Source organism: Narcine bancroftii, chromosome 8 (assembly GCF_036971445.1).
Source record: "Narcine bancroftii isolate sNarBan1 chromosome 8, sNarBan1.hap1, whole genome shotgun sequence".
NCBI classification, from domain to species: domain Eukaryota; kingdom Metazoa; phylum Chordata; class Chondrichthyes; order Torpediniformes; family Narcinidae; genus Narcine; species Narcine bancroftii.
In genome coordinates this window covers 56,893,538-56,902,654 of record NC_091476.1, presented here as the reverse complement: position 1 = coordinate 56,902,654, position 9,117 = coordinate 56,893,538, and the positions used below count along the sequence as shown (strand labels likewise).

At 45.1% G+C, this 9,117-nt stretch overlaps 1 long non-coding RNA gene across 1 annotated transcript; it reads left to right on the top strand.

The window, feature by feature from the left end:
- The first annotated feature begins 85 nt into the window (after window positions 1–85).
- LOC138741760 (uncharacterized) lies at window positions 86–8,456 on the top strand. Its single transcript, XR_011343748.1, has 3 exons — window positions 86–172; window positions 8,062–8,240; window positions 8,321–8,456. It is a non-coding gene; the product is annotated as an uncharacterized lncRNA (long non-coding RNA).
- Window positions 8,457–9,117: the final 661 nt, after the last annotated feature.

Sequence of the window (9,117 nt, the reverse complement as noted above, 5' to 3'; positions counted from 1 at the left end):
CTGGAACACCTGGACAACAAAGACACACACATCATAATGCTCTTTATTGACTACAGTTCAGCATTTAACACCTTCATCCCTGCAACATTGATCCAGGACCTGGGACTCCATACCCCACTGTGTAATTGGATCATGGATTTCCTCATCTCCAGATCACAGTCAGTGAGGATTGGTAAGAGTTTCTCCTCCACAATCTCCAGAGAACCATAGGGCTGAATTCTTAGCCCCCTGCTCTACTCACTTTACACCTGTGGCTCAGTACAACAACAACACATCTACATTTCACTTACAACACCACTAGGTAATGGGTTGAATAAAAAGTGGCGATGACTCAGCATACAGGAGGGAGATTGAAAACCCACAACAACCTCACACTCAAATTCAAGTTTTTTCGGTGTCCATCAGAAAAGCTGAGGAGATTATTATCTTCAGGAAGGGAAAGCCAGAGGTTTACAATCCAGTGATCATTGGGGGATCAGAGATGGAGAGGGTGAGCAAATTTAAGTTCTTGGGAGTCACTATCTTGGAGAATCTTTCCTGGACCCAACACACATATAGCTTCATGAAGAAAGTATGTCAGCACCTCTACTTCCTCAGGAATTTGCGGAGGTTAAGTATAACATTAGAAACTCTGGCAAATTTCTACAGAGTTGAGGTGCTTATCAGCTGGATCATAGTCTAGTATGGGAGCGCCAATACCTCTGAGCGAAAAGCCCTGAAAAAAGTAGTGGTCACAGTCCAGGACATCACAGGCAAAACCCTCCCCTCTATTGAGTGCATCTTCAAGGAACCCAGCCGTCGGAGAGCAGCAGTGATCATCAAAGACCCCCACCACCCAGCATATGCTTTGCTCTCGCTGCTGCCATCAGGAAAGGTGTCGGTGCCACAAGACTCACACCACCGGGTTCAGGAACAGCTGCTCCCCCTCCACCATCAGATTCCTCAATGACAAACTCAATCAGGGACTCATTTGAGGCCTTTGACTTGTGCACTTTATTGTTTTTTTTTCCTTCTCTGTATTGCAGAGTCGGTTTGTTTATATTTCTTTAATTTTTTTAATGTAATGGTATCTTTTTTCCACTACCAATAAATGTTAATTCTCCCTTTCCCAGATGGAAAAGAATCTCAGGATTGTACGTAATGTCATGTATATACTCTGAGAATAAATCTGAACTTTGATGAAGCCGCAACTAGAGTGCTGTGCAGTTCTGGACTCCTTGCTTGAGAAAGGATACACAGGATTTGGAGCCACTGTAGTAGAAGTTCCATTTTAATTTAAAAGAATTAGACCTACATGGTTACAGGCTCATGAGCACATGTCATCCAAATACACCAATTAACCTACAAACCCTGTACATTTTTGAAGGTACATTCACCAAGTTGATCCTAGAGACAAGAGCTTTAGCCGATGAGGAGCGACTGGATCGCCTGAGAGTTGACCCACTGGCATTTAGGAGAATGAAAGTGGGTCTTGTAGAAATTGTAAAATTATGACAGGGATTTTGAAAGGCGGGAAAATTGTTTTCATTGGGAAGTGAGACGAGAACTAAGGGACATAATCTCAAGATTCGGGGGAGCAGACCGAGATGCGGAGGAACTGTTTCTCCCCAGAGAGCAGTGAATCTGTGAAATTTTCTGCCCAAGGAAGCAGTAGAGGCTGCCTCATTGTTCACTTTTAAGACAAAGTTAGATCAGTGTTTGTATCGTAGGGGGATTAAGAGTTACGCGGAAAGGGCAGGTGACTTCACAGCCAGATCTGCCATGATCCCATCTCATATGGCAGACCAGGCTCAGCGGAGGGCCAACACCTACTCCTATCTGAGATGCTTCTATTATCCACTCTGAGTGAGGAACTGTCCCCTTGCATCCCTCCCCCTCACCTGGTAGCTGTGCCTCCTCATCTCAGATCTCCCACTCTGGGAAACAGACTGTCATGGTTAAATTGTGTTATCATCATAGCATTGCAATGGTGGATTATTTTATTTACTCCGCATAACCTGTTACCCTGCATACAAGACCGATTTGCATATTGTGTGGGGACAATGTGTTATTTACCTGGTATCACACCAGGGGATATGTAATTTTATGTTATTTCAGTGGAGGATTGTGCTATTTCCTTTGAATATCTTGGCGATGTGTGATTTGGTCACAGTTACAGAGTGGAATGTATTACAAGAGGGAGCGTGTCAGTTATTACATGGTATTGTTCTTCATGTCTCAGAAGGGGGAGATACAAGAGGAGGAGTTGCCATTTACCCTATATTACAAGACAAAAATATTTTCTTTATCTTATTCCATGTGGGTGGGTGAAATTGTTAATGATCTTGTATTACAAGTGAGGATTATATTATTTAGACTGGAAATTATTTATCATGCAGAAGAAAGAAATCTAATTCTTCCTCTCTATTTCAGGGCGGGGATGCCTTATTAATCTTGTATTACAAGCCATAATGTATTATTTATCCTGTATAACCAGGCTGATGTGTTATTTAACACAGTACACGATGAGGGAATGTTTTATTTACCACCTATGGCAAGGGTCAAATCTGCTTCTCACTTTGTTCTACAGGAGAGGGGATGTTTTATTTATTATGAATCAAAGTTGAGGGGATGTAATGTACCCTCTATTAATAGGTGGGATTATACCACTTTCCTGTGTTACAAGTGGATGGGAGGGGGTGCTCCTTTACCCACTGTAAGTGTGATGCAGCGGGAGAATGTATTGCTAACTTGGTCGAGAGAGATGTGTCATTGTCCTTTTTGACAAGGAGAAAACTGTTAATGACGCTCTATTATGAGAATGGATCGTGCATTACAGTGTATAATGCGATTTAGTGCGCAATAACAGGTATTACAGGGACAGGAAGGTCTTTGATAAAATGGTCAAAGGTGGTTGGGTTATTTACAGGATGAAATGTGGAGAAGATGATGTACTATGCAATAGGGAATGCAATATTTAGTAAAATTACAAGGGTGTGAGGTTTTTGCGAGTATTACAAGGTATATTGGCATGGCCCGGTTCGCGCAATGCCATGACACTGCCTGCTACCTGGTTTTGAATCTGGTGGCGAGTGTCAGGGGTTTTAACATTCTTCTCGTGACCGCATGGAGTTCCAGCTTCCTCCCATCCTCCAAAAACGTGTGTGGTGTATTTGGGCAGCATGGGCTTGTGGGCTGGAAGGGCCTTTCACTCTGCAGTACATCGTTATTTAATTAAAATGAGTAATGCTTTCCAGGAATAATCCCAAGTTAAAACAAAATGTTTATGTCGGTTAAGTTACAAGGGGTGAGGGATTATCTTAGAAGGGAAGGTTTCCTGCCCTGATTTATTGGAATGTATCATTTATCTTGTGCTCCAGAATGAGCTATTCCTGCAGTCTGGCTTGTTCGCAAAAGTCAGGACAATTATTCACTTGGCTGGACATCTCCTTTGGAAGGTGTTGCTTGGGCCTCAACACTATAACCAGCTCACCACTACCCTGTGCATTTCAGAAGAGGGACAAGGAATTGTTGCTTCATGGGCTTTGAATGACCCATCATCATTCCTATGCCAGGAGTTACCTCTGGCCAAGCACATAAACACACATGGCTGCTAGAGGAGGGAGACCTGCATCAAGTGACTCACCTCCTGACACACCAGGCCATTCCATTGTTTGCCAGGAAAGTGATAGGCAGTCGACATTTCGGTCCTGAGCCCTCACTGTTCCTGAAACCCCCGCTGTTCTCCAGCTCTACGACTATGTACTTTGCCAGATTCACTTCCACAGACCACGTGCCCTTCCTGCCTACCAGCCTCCACTACCATCTTGTATCATGTGATTTCTGGGCCTCCCACCTTGACTCCCACAAGGATCTCAGGGAGCAACTCTTTGCTTCTCTCCCTTAATTCTACAGACCTGCCTTGCCTCTGTGTGTAGATACCAACAGACTCCTGCTCTCTCATTACCTCACCTCCAGACCTTACTCACCACAAACTACAATGGATCTCTCACACATTTCATCATCCATCAAACCTATGCCTTCAACTACCAGTTCTTCACCTTCCTGGTATCCAGCAAGGATTCAAGATTATTTTATTGTCACGAAAATGTAAGATAACACAAAATTTCCTTTAGTCTGCCAAGAGCCACCATTAGTACTGGCCAACACCCCTGACAAGAAGCTCAACTCCCTCCAAACCAAAAAGAGACTGTCTCAAAGGTCAAGCAGCTCTGCAGAGGGAGAAACCTGGTTAACACTCCAATGAAATGGACATTCTGTTGCTCTTTCCGCAGATGGAATATTCTCCACTGCAGTGCCAAACATTCTCATGTCATTCAACACAATCTGGGGGCAATTGGCCTCCTGGATCAGCAATCTATCCAAGGTTATTGTCATAACACCATTCAACGAGCTGGTCTATCTTCCTCATTTCCATTTGTGATTCTGCCGACAACTGTGGTGTTGTCAGCAAACTTGTAGATAGCATTGGAATTGTGCCTGACGACACAGTCATGGGTGTATAACGAGTAGAGCAGTGGGCTAAGCACGTATCATTGGGGTGCGCCTGTGTTGATGATCAGTGAGGAGGAGACGTTGCTTCCAATTTCTACTGACTGTGGTCTTCCGATGAGAAAGTCAAGGATCCAGTTGCAGAGGGGGGGTACAGAGGCCCAGAGTTTGTAGCTTCTTGACCAGTGCTGAGGGAATAATGGTTTGCATATTCGCTACATGACTCTGTTGGCTTCCTCCGTGGGCGAAGCTAGTAGGTCAATTGGCCAAATGGATATGGACCTGTCTATGCACTGACCCTCTAAATTAAATCCCCACATCCACTATCTCAGGAAGCAATCCCATGCACCTGTACTGGTCGACCAGTCCGCATGCAACACTGGGATGGAAATTTCTAGAGATTCAGCATCTAGAAATTCAAATGCATTCACTTGTAAATGACTGAACCCTAATCATTAAGGCATCCACTGGTGGAAACTTCCCAACATCCTACTCATTAGAATACTGCATGTTTTAATCTGCTCATCCCTCATTCTTGCAGAGTCAAAAGAATACAGGTCTAGTCTTGTTCCCTCTCCTGGCAGACAATCCTTTCAATCTGAATAGTCTCATAAATCTCTCTGCTCTGCTTTCAATGTTAGTACATCCTTTCTCAAGGTGGGAGTCTGTACTTATTGCAACTGTGAATGTGTATCTCTCTCTCTCTCTTATTTCCTTTTTTTTAACTTTCTGGGACAAAGTGATGAAGTGGGAGAGTTGTGTAAAGTTATGAGAGGCCTGAATTACTGTGCTTTCTTTTCCTACCTTGGCTTTGGGGAAAATATTCTCATGGTTGGGGTATCAAAACAAGAAGATGAAGGTGAGAGAGAGAAGTTTTAAAGGGGATCTGAGGGGCATGTTCCTTGCACAAAGAGTGGTTGATGTCAGGATCTTGGCGGTGAAATCAGGTACAATTGCTATATTTGGGAGGCCTCTGGAGGCACTTGAATAGGTGAGGGATAGATATTAAAGCATCAAATGGGATTAGTGTAGATGAACTGCCCTGAGAAGCATTTGTTAGAGGTACTGAAATGGGGTCATGGAGCTGACTTCTTGGTAATAACCAGAACTACCTCAAAGCAAATTGCACAGTTGCACTCTTTTACCACTTTTGCCATTACTCTAGTGCAGGGGTGTCAAACTCAAATTCACGGAAGGCCAAAATTAAAAACTTGGACTAAGTCGAGGGCCGAACTAAATATTTATTGAAAATTTTCAACAACATCTGCATGTTTTCTCTTCTTTCAACATATGTAATGTTAAACTTTAGGATATAACTTTAGGAGGATAATGTTACAGGTCAGGAGTAGGTAGCTCAAGTTCACGCTTTGCTTGACCTGAGGGAAACATATTTGGTCCCTGTGGAGATGTAGTCAGCATTCACAGGCTGTGTCCATTTTGGCCTGCATCAGGACTTAGCATTTCCTGCTCACTCCTCAGGCTCTAGGCCTCTATTCACCCTCGGCCCACCATTCCTCTACCTGACCAGTCCTTTACCCAACCTCTACTCACCCCTCACTCCACTCGCTCTGCCTCTACCCACCCCATCCTATACACGCCCCTCTACTGTCTCTCCCCTCAACCTGTTCCTCCCTCTACCCGTCTCTCACCCTCTAATCACCCCTCCCCTACTCGCCCTGCCCCTCCCCTTTTACCTCTTCCCTATCCACCCCTCCTTCTACTCATCCCTCCCTCTAACTGCCACTCACACCACCATAACTTCCCCTGCCCATTACTCCTCACCTACACCCTCTGCCCACCCCTGCTTACCCACCCACTCAGGCCCAGCGCGCTGCCGATCAGCCTTTGCAGACAGCCACCATCTCTCTCTTCACGTGCAGGGCTGAACCAGCCGTCCCTGGGGTCCGCGCGGGTGCAAGCGCTGAAGGCCGTGGCAACCGGGAGAAGTGCGCTCACGCTGTGGAAGGGCCGTCCGGTGCCAGTCGCGCGGGGCTCCCAGGGGCCGTGCGCAGCCTGCCATGCCCGTCGCGCCGACAGGAAATCACAGGCGCTCGCCAATCCGCCACACCGCTCGACAGGTGGGAGAAGTGACTGGTTGTGCGGGGAGCCTTCCAACTGGCTTGCTGGCTGATGACATCGACAGACTTCTTGTGTTACAATTTCTCGTGTTACAATGGGGAAGGATGTGCAATGAAGGGGGAAGATGGTGGGGGTGACATTACCAAAAAACAGCATCGGCTCTCGCTGCAGGGCGGGCCACCTCTAATACATTTTTGAAAATATCTTGCGGGCCAAATATAATTATATCGCGGGCCAAAGTTTGACATGTGTGCTCTACCGGGATCGTTGTCTTGAAGAGGGCGCACAAAATTATTGAGGGCCCCTTCCACCCTGCACGCAGCATCTTTCAGCTGCTCCCATCGGGAGTATCAGAGCCAGCACCACCAGGCTGAGGAACAGCTTCTTCCCACAGGCAGTGAGGATGTTGAATGCCCAAAGGAACTGCTCACACTAACCCTCTGAGGCACTCATATGTACAAAACAATATTTATTTGTGTATATGAATATTGGTCCTACATATGTATTGTTTGTCTGTATGTGTGTTATACCTGGGTGTGTGTCTGCATGTTTTTCACCGAGGACCATAGAACGTGGTTTTGTCAGATTGTTCTTGTACAATCAGATGGATCTTTGCACATATTTGTCCATTTTTAAAAATATTTATTGTCCTTTTTGGTAGCACTGTATAAATTTAATGGATTCTTGTTTGTTAGTGTATTTTATGTGTTGTGTAAGAATTTCAGTGCATCGCACCAATGTATTTGCGTGTTTCACAATAACCCCTCAACATCTTCATAATATGATGCTAAGCCCATAAGCCCATGTCCTTTATAAAACAAAGAGATCAGTCAAGCAGCATCTGTGGAGAGAGAAAGTAATCAGAATAAGCGTGAAGTAATGCACTTTAGGTTGACCTTGAAGGCAGAGTTTGTGATTAATGGCAGGGTTTTTAACAGTGTGGAGGAATAGAGAGGTCTTGCGGTCCAGGATCAAAGATCCCTCAAGTTTGCAGTAATTAAGAAGGCATATGGTGTGTTGTCAAGTCAAGTTTATTGTTATCTGATTGTACAAGTACAACCCGACAAAACAGCATTCTCCGGCCCTCGGTGCAAACCACGCAGATGCACATTCAGACAAACAATGCATATGCAGGACAAATATTCTTGTATACAAATAATAAATAAATATTGTTTCATGACTATGAGAATCTCGAATGGTTAGTGTGAGCGGTTCCTTTGGTCGTTCAGCAACTTCAATGCCTATGGGAAGAAGATGTTCCTCAGCCTGGTGGGTGCTGGCTCTGATCCTCCTCTATCTCTTCACTGACGGGAGCAGCTGAAAGATGCTGTGTGCAAGGTGGAAGGGGCCCTCAATGGTTTTACTCACCCTCCTCAGACAACAATCCTGGTAGATCACGTTGATGGGGGGGTGGGGGGAAGGGAGATTTTAGTGATCCTCTCTGCCGCTCTTATGGTCCTGTGGATTGACCTCCGACCCATTTCTCTGCAGCAGCTATACCACACGGGGATGCAGCCACTCAGGACGCTCTCCATAGAGCCCCAATAGAAGCCCTATAGAACACTATGGTCTTTCTGTTTGGAAGTCCAGAATCCAGTTACAGAGAGGGGAGTTGAGTACCAGCGAGGACAGCTTCATTAGTCGGGGGGATGGAGTTCAAGACCCATGAGGTAATGTTGCAGTTCTTTATAAACCTTCTGGTTAGTCCACACTTGGAGTATTGCATTCAGTTCTGGTCACCTCATTACAGGAAGGAGACAGATGCTTTGGAGAGGGTGCAGAGGAGATTTACCAGGATGTTGCCTAATTGGAGAACGTCTTCTGAAGCAATGTTGACAGATCTCGGGCTTTTCTCTTTGAAATGACGAACAATGAGAGGTGACTTAATGGAGGTATGTAGGATTATGAGGTACCTAGACAGGGCCTTATTCCCAGGGTGACAGTAGCAGATACCAGAGGTTTAAGGTGAGTGGAGATGTCAGAGGTAAGTTGTTTTTTTTTGGTTTTTTTTTTTTTTTTTTTTTTTACACACAGGATGGTGGGTGTCTGGAATGCATTGATGGAAGTGATGGTGGAGGCTGTTACAATCGGGACATTTCTCAAGACCTTTAGGCAGATGAATGTAAGAAAAATGGAGGATATGGTTGTGAGGTAGGGAAGGGTTAGATTATACTTTTGCATAGGTTGGCACAACATCCGAGGGTGAAGGGCCAAATCTGCGCTGGAGAACTTTATTTTCAATGTATCAAGTCAGGAATCCTTCCTCTGAAGTGGGGCTTTTGAGGATTTTCAGTTTAATTTTGTACAAATCTCCATGCTGCCCTTTCACTTCATGTAAGTGAAATCGTTGTAAGTGGTGCCTCAGTTGAGTGCCACGGAATGAGCATCAGATGTGCATTGACTTGTACACAGGCTGGCTCAGCACCACGACTGTGTTGTTCAAGTGGTCACTGACGTGCCCAAGGATGTCACTGCTCTTGATGCCTTTGTTCAAATTACACCTTGCATAACAAAGGTCCATGTATTAGCTACTGGCTCTGTGTAGCA